The sequence below is a fragment of the Uloborus diversus genome, chromosome 5, assembly GCF_026930045.1.
Source record: "Uloborus diversus isolate 005 chromosome 5, Udiv.v.3.1, whole genome shotgun sequence".
Classification (NCBI taxonomy): domain Eukaryota; kingdom Metazoa; phylum Arthropoda; class Arachnida; order Araneae; family Uloboridae; genus Uloborus; species Uloborus diversus.
The window spans coordinates 7,284,738-7,297,830 of NC_072735.1; positions in this window are offsets into that span (position 1 = coordinate 7,284,738).

Sequence of the window (13,093 nt, forward strand, 5' to 3'; positions counted from 1 at the left end):
ACTGGACCGATAAATAGGACACGAAATAAAGAGCAATGTTTCCCTATTTTGCATTGAAAAAGGGGTTCCCCGTAACCCTAAAACACGTGTCTGCAGTAATCTGCTAATGTTGTGCGTCAAAAGCGTCAAAACGTTGTTGATTGCTACTAAGCTTTTGGTTCATTTAGCTTTAGAGGTTACCTGTAACCCTGAAACACGCATGAAGATTTTATATCTTTGTGTAATTTAGATCTCGTGTTCATGTCTGAAACTTATCCCTTAAAAGTGAACATTTTATGTGTAACAGGGCATAAGAGAATAGGGGGTATGTATAGGGGGTATCTCCTATGTATAGGGGGTATCTCCTATGTATAGGGGAGAATATACATAGGAAAAAAGGGGGCACACGTGAACAATTTTTTCATTTCTTTATTTTTTTAAAAATTTTTATCAATTTCTCAACGCAAAAGTGTTTTTATGGTTGAATTAAACTTCATTTCTTTGTGTCATGGATTTTTTTCGGACTTTTTTTTCAAATATTTTTTTACTTCATGGTATTTTTGAAAAACATCTTCAGTTGCTCACATGTGCCCTTATGGGTGGGGCACATGTGAACAGGCCTGGGGCACATATGAACACGGATTAAAACTGCAGGAGAAGCATAGTATTTTAAAGGAAAATTCTTTAATATGAAACATATACCCAAATAACAAATACGTTGCAGGGTTTGCAACTTATACTGCGTCAGTCTGAATTGAGCAGTTCGACTAACATTTTTTTTTTTTTCGATATCTTTTTTTCGATATTTTTATTCGATGTAACTGCTCACTGTCAAATTATAAAGTCTCGTAGCCTGTTCTGATCACTGAATAGATTAGAAAAAACTTATATGACTACATAATATAAATAAGATTTTATTATGTAAGTGTTATTCTACATATATTTTGCTTTTAAGCTTCATACATTGCGTGATATGTATTTTAAAACGATTTCCAACTTCAGTTTTTAGTTAAATGAAAATATTTCGTGTCTTTTTATTTCCTATAAATTTAAATCATTAATCAACTATTTAATAACAAAAAACTTTTAAAATAAAAACAACGAACATAAATAAACAAATACTTAATAATATTAATAACAATTAACAATAAATTTAAATATTAATTATAAGAAAATAATAATTATAAATATTTACACATTTTTAACACTTACAATATGCTACACTTATAATAATACTACGGAGAGCGGCTATGAGAACTGTTCACTTGTAACCCTAGATGTTGAGTTCACAAGTGCCCCATCGTCTAATTTAGAGCTAACTCGCAAAAAAAAAAAAAAAAAAAAAGAATTTTTTATATAATAAAAAATATTGCAAATTTACTTGAATCTTCGCACTATGGTTCGTAATATTTAGGATTAGCATAGCAGTTAGTTTTGAAAATGTTTTCACGTGAAGAAGACAGTGATAAATTTTTTTCAACACCTACTAAAACAAAGACGTTGCCACCACAGAAACATAAAATGGCTCATTGCTCGAAATGTTTTGTCCAAGAAGCACAACTGATACTGTCCTTATTTGATAATTTTTCCAGATTTTTTTGCTTTAAGTGATCTTAGTAACACATACCATGTTCACATGTTCCCCTTGTTCACGTGAGCCCTCTTTCCCCCCGCTAAGTTATTCATACCAAATTATTCAGCTTACTATCGTTCAATAATAATATTTAAGATATTGGGCATACATTTTTTTCTTCAAAATTTAGTATCTATATTTATTGACATACCGAATTTTTCCTTCGAGAAGATGATATGTTATTTTAAATAAATTTCAAATATCTGAAGAATACCAATGAAAGGGTTCAAACGTATAATATGTACGTTAAAAACAAGTTAAGACTTTTAATCGATAAAGCCATTTCAATAAACTAATGACCAAACCCAGAGACGTCCCAAGGAGGGGTCACTGTGAGCTCCCAAAAGATTCCTTATTCGTGAATACTGTTGCGATTTTTTTGACTAATTAAAAATAATACATGAAATACACCGCCAGCTCAGTCAATTCCAGCCGATGATTGCAGTTTCGTGCTTATTAGCACTCATCAGCCCGGCATAGGAAATGACTGAGCTGGAGGTGGAATACCTCTTAAGGAATCCTAGAGTGCCAATCAAACTGGTAGCTAATACAGAATTAGCACCGACCAGACGAGTGACCGAAACAATGGTTCGGTTCAACTCGAATATTGAAGGCAAGGCATATTCAGTAAGTTACCGGTCCTATAATTGACTGAGCTGGCGGTGTATTTCATGTATTTCTGCCTTAGCCCTGGCTATAGGGCGGTAACTTACTAATTAAAAATAAGTTTTTTTTTTTTTTTTTTTTTTTTTTTTTTTTTTTTTAATAAAGATGCTTAAAGTATTTTCTCACGAGGGGCCGTTCAAAAAAAATGTGACTTTTTCTACTTTTTTTTTTTTCTTTTTTTTGACATTTTGGATCAAAAGGGGAAGCGGGACCCCTTCCCTCTTTTGACGCGAAGTGTCATACTTTACCTCCGCCCCCCCCCCCCCGTGACCTGTCATGCTGTTTTCCATGAGCATCATTGTTACGAATTGAGTGTCGTATCGCTCTTCTTTTTATCCCCCCCCCTCCCGTCACAAACTGACACAATTACACGAAACGCTTCTCCACCCTCAAAGCATAACATCGTCTATGGACGATCCCTTCCGCGCAGGTACGTAAGCATGTTCGATTTTTTTTGTTCGGTAAATCGAGAATTTCCCCCTCCAAAAGTTTTAAGTTAATGGCACGCCCTGCCTTAAGCAGTAGGTATCAATCTCATAAATATGTTATTGCTACACGTAATTTTCTTTGCATGTCATGTCTCTGCTTTCTAAGTGTAATTTTTAAAATATTTCAAGTAAAAAAATAAAACTTGATTCTATTCAAAAAAGCTGTAAAAATATACAAATTTTTACAATTTTGTATGGCAAAAGTACCATTTCCCTAAAGGTACACCCGCCTTTGCTTTTAAACATTTATATCAGGGGGGCACATCCCCCAAAGAGCAATTGCGCACCCTCCCCCAAATAGCACGCAGCCCGCCCCCCTTCCCCAAGAGTGAGAGCCGCTCAGAAAAGAAAAAGAAAAAAAAAACACATCTGAAAACAGCCCCCCTAAAAATGTCAATGGACCAATCTATGCCATGAACCCCCTCCTCCCCCCCCCCCCGGTGTGCCCCCCAGTTTATAATGACTTTTAAATTCGAAGAGACGAACCGAGACATTATTCAATCGTGCATGGTCTACTTAATCACCCAACAATTCCCTATTGCAGGTTACGCCATCTGCATTTAAATACTGATTTTAATTTTGTTCGGACGAAAAAATTTTGGAAACAGATAAATTTCAAAATATTCCTAAGAAAAATTTTGTTTATTTTTTATAAAATCAAAAGAATTTATTTAATTGATAGCTATACATGTTTCAAAAAGGTTTCTTTGGCGAATTTCATTACATTGTTTAAAAGGTAGAGTTTTGTCCCCTGTATTACGATTTGACATTTGAATAAAACATATGTTTCATTCGTGGAATAAAACAGTTGTACTTTTATTACAAAAGTAAGTTATTTTTCTGAGAACTGTAATTATTATGCGCATTATTTTTGAGCAATAACTAAGCTGAAATTATTATTGTACTAAAGACGAAAGATCAGTTTACGAAATAATTTAAATATTTACATACAAGTTTGCATTGAGCTAACTTTAAAAAAATATTTTTCAGTATTCCATTAAAGTATTTTTTTTAATTGAAGAGGCAAAAATATATTTCACGTCGGCATATTTTTTAGTTTGTCCCCAGAGAGTTACGTTATTCATTCACAATAGTAAGTTAACTCCTCAGAATCGCAATAAAGTATCAAAAAAAAAAAAAAAAAAAAGAGTAATATTATTTTCTGCATATTTTCCACTTCACGTTGTTTCAAATTTATCTCTAAAATAAATTGAATCCATCAAATCATGTAACTTTTTTATATGTGTTATTTCTTCACTTCGTTTTAAAAGGTAATTAAAAAAATATGATGAATGCCAAACTAATGAGCTAAATAAAGTAAAGTAATCCGTGAAAACTGATAACCTAAATAAAATAAATAATGCATGACAAAATGGGTGATCTTTAAGAAAAAATAAAATAATGCATGAATGATATAATAATAATAATAATAATAAGTTACTTCGTTATCTAAGAGTATTTCTGTGTGATTAATATCAGAAATCAGTTAAATTGAGAGAATGATTCTTTATCTGATAAAAAGGTTTTACTTATTTCAAACACAGAGTTTATATCTTTTTTACTCAAAACTTTATATTTTACAATAATTTTAAAATGTGAGTTACTTTTTAGCCTACTTTCCCAGTAAAACTCAGAGAAAGAAGAAAAAAGCGTGAAAGAAGGCTTAATGCATCTTAAAAATATCCCGAAAAACAAAAAAAAAAGTCAAAAATAAATAAAATAGTTAGATAAATATTGAAAAATTAAAAATTGGAAAGTAGGGTATTGAGATGGGGAAAAATGTCTGTCGGTCTGTCTGTCTGCCCCCCCCCCCCTAATAACTTTTGAATGAATAGTCCGATTCGAACAAACTTTTTTTTGTTCGAAAGATCTCGGCGAGGACATCTCATTCCCATATTTATATTACTTTTTGATTTGAACTATTTTTTGTTCAATTTTGAACAGTTCAAAAAAACTTAACATTAGCGCCTACGGGGAAATTCAAGGCAATTCCGAACTGTGAGGCGAATTTGCTTCAAACAAACTTTGTAGAAAAAAATTTGTGATGAAAAACTTGTGTATAAAATATCTTTTTGATTTGAACAATTTTCTGTTCAATTTTGAACAGTTCAAATTCCTTAACATTAGCGCCTACGGGGAAACTGAAAGTTAATGTAGATTCTTTACTAGCAGGCTAATTTACTTCAAACAAATTTTGTTGGAAATAGCTCTTGACGCCAAACTCCAGACTCCGATTATGAGAATTGAGGGGCACCTGACTCCGACTCCGACTCCTGTGCCCGATAATTAATCGGACTCCGACTCCCCGACTTCGAGTCTGACTTCTTAACTTTGGCAAACATTTACACACGGAGGACAGGTGACTGACTCGGATTCTTGGATATTCGACTCCGACTCCTTTATCCCAAAATGAGATTGACTCCGACTCCGCAGCTATGGTTTTAACTATGAAATAATTATTGTTGATATGACTTGTTTTTATTTTCACGCTAAAGTTTTAATTTAGGCATTCAATTTTCGGCGAATAAACTCGAAGTCTTTCATGTTTCTACATAAAGATATGCGCAGACGATTTCTTTCTTTTTTTTTTTTTTTTGACAATGAAAATTATTTCTTTAAGTTGACATTTTATTGTTTTTATTTATTTTTGGTAATTGCATTAATTCATTTCAAAAATTATTTTGGCAACAAGGAAAAAGAAACGATTTTTTTTTTGATATGATGTATTTATTTTAATAAACTTATTAATTTCAATTATTATTTTTTCGTTATGAAAGCTGTTAAAGAATTTTTTAATGGAAAAAAAGTGTACAAGCTGCTTTGTTTAAAAGGTGCTGCTATTTTTTTTTTTTTTTTTTTTTTTTTAAAGATGAGTGAGGAATATTTTATTCCTAGAAATCAGCTTAAAATATTAAAAAAATATTTTTGAAACAATTTGCAATTTTAGCTATTTTTGAGAATATTGATCAGGTACTAGAAAGTAGTATGGGTATATGGGAAAGTAGGCTCGTTCAGTTCTAGACAGAACTTCTTGTTATATTTGCCAAGTGTACACTAACTTTTTTAATTTTTGAAACAAATTTAATCTTTTGACTATTGTTATCACTTTACTGAACAATATTTGTTTTAACGAAGTTATTCTATAACTCCATCTAAATAAAATGTTTCGGCAGTTTTCACTCACTTTTTTTCCTGAATCTCTTGCGCTCAAATGGTCTTTTTCATGAGAACGACCCACTACAATTTTGCTGAAAACAAATTCGTTTTTTCATGGGAAACTAAAAATAAGTATAGAAACACAGCATTCCCTATTGGAAAAAAATCCTAAAACCAGTATCCAAATGATACCGGACCCAGTATGATTTGTACCGGAAAAAAGAAAATCATACCGGAAATTTAAATTCCGGTATGAAATCTTACTGGAAATTTTGAAACCGGTATCAATTTATACTGGAAATTTCAAAACCAGTATGAATTTAATCTGGATTTTTTTATACCGGTTTTCAAACATACTGGAAATTTTGAAACCGGTATCAATTTATACTGGAAATTTTGAAACCAGTATCAATTTAATCTGGATTTTTTATATCGGTTTTTAAGCATACTGGAAATTTTGAAACCGGTATCAATTTATACTGGAAATTTTGAAACCAGTATCAATTTAATCTGGGTTTTTTAATACCGGTTTTTAACATACTGGAAATTTTGAAACCAGTATTAATTTAATCTGGATTTTTTAATACCGGTTTTTAAACATACTGGAAATTTTGAAACCAGAATCAATTTAATCTGGATTTTTAATAGTGGTTTTTAAACGTACTAGAAATTTTGAAACCTGTAACTAACCACACTGGAAATTTAAATGCCAGTATGAAATCTTACGGGGGAATTTTGAAACAAGTATCAATTTAATCTAGATTTTTTAATACCATATTACCCCGAAAAGCGAGGTTGACCAGCATGCCGGAAATTTGAATCTTTCGGCATGCCAGATAATTTAAGGTTTATTTTGCAACAAAACTAAAGTTAATTTCCCCATACAGTTCCTATCAAAAAGCATACCATTGTTACGCTCGCTCACAGGTCACTAATACATTAGTCTAGTTTTATTTGTATTAAAAAAAGGTTAGTGTTTTTTTTTATATGAATCTCATAACACTTATGATTTTCATACATTTAAAGGGGACAATTAATTTGACATGCAAATCCTGCATTAGATTATTATAAGCATAAGTTTGCAATTTCATTATCTTTTGAGAAAAGTATGTAAGGGAACATTTTTGCACTAAAATTACAATCATAATATAATCTTTGTTTCCTACATTTACTGAATGCAAAAGAAATTAGTGAAAAAAACCATACAATGTTTACATACTGTAAAGACTAAGGCAGCTTAAAAACATTTCATGGTCATTAATTATACTATGTTCAGTGTCAAAATGTGTGTATATATTTTCTAAAATGCCTAACAGTTGCAAAGAGCAAGCAACTTCTGACATTCTCTAAAAGCAGTGATTTAGTAAAAAATGTTAGGATGAGTGTTTTAAGAGTCAAAAAACCAAACCCAGTGGCATGACATCTTATGAGGGCCAAGGCCTACTGTACCCATCTCACTCCTCCTGACCAAGGTCTCTTGGGAGCTAGGCAGATGTTCCTGTTAAGAGGTCAGCCTAATGAAAAACTCCCAGGGTTTAGTTCCCAAGCATGCTTCGTACTCATTTTATTGACACACTGAGGGGATGAATGGCTATATATCAATTCGGATATATATCAATGTATCGGATATTTTCCAAAATATGATGATTTTTTTTTTGAACCCTGATTAGGGCCCTCCACTCTTTCATTCCCCCGGGGCCTCCACATTTCCAAATCTGGCCCTGGATGAAAAAACTAAACTCAGATCGGTCAGAAATGCTGCTGATAGGCTAAGGTGCACAAATGCACAATGTGTACTTCAAATCGAGAGAATTCCGCAAGTGTTTCCGAACACATTTACAGATTGATCATGCACTTTACTGGAGAAAAAGGGTTGACCTAAGACTGATAATTATAAAACTGAAGAAAAATATTATTGTATCAAAAAAATTAATGATTATTATATAACACTAATGTTTATGTCATACCTCAGATACCACTTATTTCATTCCATAGTAATATGCCTTTTAAATTCAAACGTAAACAATTTCATGTTAGATTCGTCTTCCTAATAACTATAAATAAAGCAGGGTCAAAATGATTTTATGAAAACATATTAGCAGTAAAATCAGGTTTCACGATTCAATTTGTCGCTTTACTCTGTCACTGTGGTTCAGTTCTTAACATCAATACCATTGCAAAAGTATGTGAAATGTTTCGCTTTTCAGGTCTTCGTGATTCAATTTGTTGCTTTACTTTGTCATTGTTGTTCAGTTCTTAACTTCAATGCTTTGCAAAACTAAGTGACATGTTTTTCAATGAGAATTGTCCAATAAATTCATTTAGTCTACGTGGAATAACATAATACAGTGAAGCACAGTTTATACGTTTCCCTTTTATACGTTTTAATTAATAATACATTTTTTAAATTGGTCCCTGGAGAGTCTAATGTACATTAACCTTTACCAAGTATATGTTTTTTCATTTGTACGCTTTTTTCATAGTCCCTTCAAAAATGCATAAACGGTGCTTCACTGTATATACAAAAATGTGGTTGGAAAAAAACTTCAGTTTTTACAGATTGCAGTTAGTAAAGCTTGACCACGAACAGAAGGCGGATGACCTTGAAGTGAAACATAATTTGCATCATTTGTAATTGGTAGAATCTGCCAGAAAGCACCAAATAATAAGAGGCATGGTTTCGCTAATCCTATCTTCCAAAATATTAACAAAAAACCTATTACAAATGATACAAATGACGGATGTTTTTGCATCAAAGTCATCCGTCTTCTTTTTGTGATCAAGCTCTAGCTGGGCTGTGGAGTTGGAGTGGTTTTTTGGTAAAAGAGGTTGAGGCAAAGGTTTAAAATTTCAAGAGACAGTTGGTAATTTTCTCTGAAAATTCGCAGCTCTGCCAGTATTTGAGGAGTCACAGCTGGAGTCAGACTAATTTTGGGTAAAGGAATCGGAGTCTCTAAAAATCCTGGAGTGGGAGTAAGACATTTTTCCTCCGACTCTACAGCCCAAGTAAGTAGGGAGCTTAATTTTTTGGCTTTGCAAAGGATTTTTTTAAAAGAAGAAAATCATAATACCTCACTACATACACAGTTGAAAATTTCTGGGTTTTCAGATACAAGACTTTGAATGACTTACAATGACATGTATATGACTGAAAAGTGGTTTTTTAAAATCTAAACAAATTTTATCAAAAGTTTGACTCTGTGCATTATTTATAGTTATTGGGAAGGCTAATCTAACAGGAAATTGTTCACGTTTGAATTAAAAGGCACGTTACTATCGGATAAAATAAGTGGTATTTCGAGGATAAGTATCAATGTTATTATTAGCATTTTTTTATACATTAATATTTTTCTCCAGTTTTATTACTGTCAGTTTTAGTTCAACTCTTTTCTCCAGTAAAGTGCATGATTACACCGGAAATATGTTTGGAAACACTTACAGAACTCACTCGGTTTGCAATTCACGGTTTACGGCGTGCGTTTGCGCGCCTAATCCTATTGGCAGCATTTCTGACCGATCTGCGTTTAAATCTTTCATCTAAAGACTCCCAAGTCCACTGCTCTCTTCTTTTAAAATTATATTCAAGTGATTAAAAACACTCATTCTAAAATCAAATTCTAACGCTAGACATCTAACGCTAGAAGCGAGTCTGCAGAACGTAAACAAAGATCGTACGTAAATAAAGCGGGTTGTTGCCAACGGAGAGAGAAAAATAAAGGCTCGTTTTGCGCCACGCGTTTCCATTTGAAATTAATTTTGTATGAATCTAACCGTGGAATGGAATGTTTTACCTTTTTCTTTAGTATTGCTAATCACCGCAAGGTAGCGTATTCGAGCATTGGAGCTGCGAATAACTTTTGATTGCGCAATAGCTTTTCGGGTCAAGTAATCTACTAAAAAATCAACGCAACGTATGATGATGAAAATTGGCACAAAATTGATTTACATCCCAGCGGTTTGCATAACGAAGTTTTTTTTAAATTTGTATTCGTCCTAGATTTTCTAATATTTAATAATTTATGAATCATTTTTCACTCCTAACGAATCAGTTTCCGACTTAAATGAAGTCAACTCAACCTAACACAGAGCCATGCGGTCGATTTGTTTACATTGTTGCTTCATGCTTTGCACGTTTTCTCTATTTGATTCTTTTTTTTTTTTTAGTTCATTCAATTCAGTATGTCTCTTTCGAAAAATTTTTATTATTTTTTTTCTTACTATTATTTCTAGCAATTTTTTTGTCGTGTAATTTCTTTACTAGTGTTGCGCTGTCCTTGTTTTATTCTTTAAGGTGCTAATATAAAGTTAATTTTTTTAAAAATATTTGTTAATTTTAAGCTTTGTTCTTTTTAATTTTTGTCTGAGTTAATTCTAGCATATTAAATAAGTCCCCGAGAACTTAACCATATTAATTTTCGTCGCTAGAAAACGGGGAAAAAAAATCTTACATTTCGCTCACAAGCAATTTTTGTTACGTTCCTTTTATATTTTTTAGGTAAAGCCCCTTTTCTTTTATTTGTTTCATTCGGTTTTTTTTTTCACATTTATTTATTTTTGGGGGATATTTCTACGGTGTTTTTTGTATACAGTCAAGTAAAATTTATCACCAAACATTTTTGCATGATTTACACAAAAATAAAACCACAGTTGAGTAGCAGTAACTTTTGTACAGAAGTAACTGTACCTAAAAGAAACAAGTTAAGCAGAATAAGGCTAAAAATTCAAATGTATAGAAATAAGAAAAATTACAAATTGGTCAATGTTCAACTACAGTAGACTCGGACAAATGAATTTCTTCCGAAAAGAAATGCTATTTTAATAAATTTTTGTATTTGAAATGGGGAAAAACTATTTTCAAATTCTTTATCAAATGAAAGTAGAGTGTTTTTACATGCTAAGTGTAGTAACATGTGCTGAACTTTGTCAGTAAGGATGTACTGTACTCTAAATGAAAATCATTGCTTGCTAAATATCTCTGTCAAAGTGACTAGTGTGAGCTAGTGTTTAACTAACTCACAGAGGGGAAAGCGCTTAGACAGATTATTTATTTTGCGAATCACTTCTACAAATATTTTGCATTAGTTTCTGTCTTAATTTTCTTTTTCTGGAAAAAATTTGGATAATAGTAGTTCTACTTACTGTACACATCAGTAAGGAAAATGAGATGTGTGTTACAAAAACAAATAGAAAATATCCATGACTTAATTCATAAGTAACTGGAAATAGGACATGTTAACAAATCAGAGAACTAGCTAAAACGTGCAAAGTAAATAGACAATTACACCATAGGTTGCGCAGTTTTCAGGCCACTGTTAGATTGTTGTGTGGACTCTGATTTTCGTCAATTCATTTTTTAAAAAAAGGTTTATTTTACTTATTTATTTTTTGTCTTGGGTTCTTCTCCCCATATAAGCAGAAAATTCTCTCAAGAATACTCTGGACTCTGCTGAATTCATACAGTTTTTCCATTCCAGAATCTTGGAATTCTGTTAAATGATTGTTCTGAAATATTGGTCATGATTTTTTAACGGGCATCCAAAGATAAATTTTTTGTCGATGCAGTATAAATGTATTGTTAATGGGTATTTATCAATAAGTCTGCTAGTAGAGGTTTTTTTGCCCTACTGAGCATGCATGAACGGATACAAGGGAGGCACTCTATAGGCAATTTTTCGACATTAAAGTTTCAAAAGTATTTTTTAGTTAATCTGACAAAAAATTTTATGGAACTTTTAATCAGAAGATTTTTGGAATGATTTCAAACTTGAAGTCTTAAAAATGCGATTTTAAATCATCTTTGGTAATGTTTAGGAGGAGGCTTTGGTGAGGGAATGAAGTTCAAGCTCTTTCCTCTGTTAATTTTTCAAAACTGCAGTCCCAAAAGGACTATTTTAAACGATACTGGATTATGGTGAGGGAGAGGGTTCATAGGCTTGCCATTTTTCCAAAATTGAAGTTCTAAAGCGCAATTTTGTCCCTCGAAGGTTTCCTGAATCCGTCCTTGCTGCTGAGGGCGTTTCTTAGATTCAGCCAGATTATCATTCAAGTGCCGGGACTCTACTGTCTGCATTAGACAAATGAATGGCTCCAAATGCACGCGTATTGATTTTCAAAATTTGTTTTTGTCAATATATGTTTCTATAAAGATAATAATCGGAAACTGAGGCATGCGTCATCTGAAGAATTATCGTGAAAATTAAAAAATATAGATACAGTCAACTCAAATTTGATAACTTAAGTCCCAAGGCACCAGCTAAAACGTTCAAGTTACGTGAAGTTTCCACAACAGTCTCAAAAGCTCGAGACCTGATGAAAACTTTGAGATAAAGAAATATTGGAGTTATGGAGGTTCGACTATGTCACTTAAAAATATAAATTTTCATTCGAATTTCCTTTCATGTTATTTATCCACTCTTGTTCCGCGCACGACAAGTTCTTAAAAAATTTCCCATTAGCAGATAACTTTTACATTACAGGGTCAAGGTTTCAAATTTCTTAATGAAAATACACAATATTTTCCTTACAGGTATATTATCTTTTTATTAAGAGCACTCAGGCCTGTAGTGCTTTTGTGACTTCATTTTTTACGATCCCCGCAACTATCAATTTAATTGCTTTATCACGTAATCAGAAGAATTGTCATAATAATTAAAAAATTTAAATAAAATTTTTAATTTTCAACCTAATTAACTTTCATCTCATTTATCCACTCTACTTCAGTAAACGAAGTTATTCAAAGATTTCCTATAAGAAGATATGACATATATTACAGGATCAAGAATTCAAATTAAATATGCAAAACCCTGTATTTTCACTAAAGGTGTTAATGTATTTACATTAAGTTCACACAGGCCTGTAGCATTTTTTAACTTTATTTTGTTATGGGTCTTTGCACTTAGCCCCAAATGATGCCAGCATCTACCAATTTAATAACTTTGTCAGACCACGTCAAGTGAGTTGCTGATATCCCTACAATTACAATATGCTGCTGAAGGAGAGAGAGGGTCTCCAATACCCTCCACCCAAGGTAAGTGCTAGCAAGGGACTTATTGCATGACTTTCGGACCCACAAATTATTTTCTATTTCTGTGTAGAGAGTAAGAAATATTAAACTTTTTCATAAGATAATGAAAATACTGTACATCCTATTCTGTTTTCTGTCTGACCATTT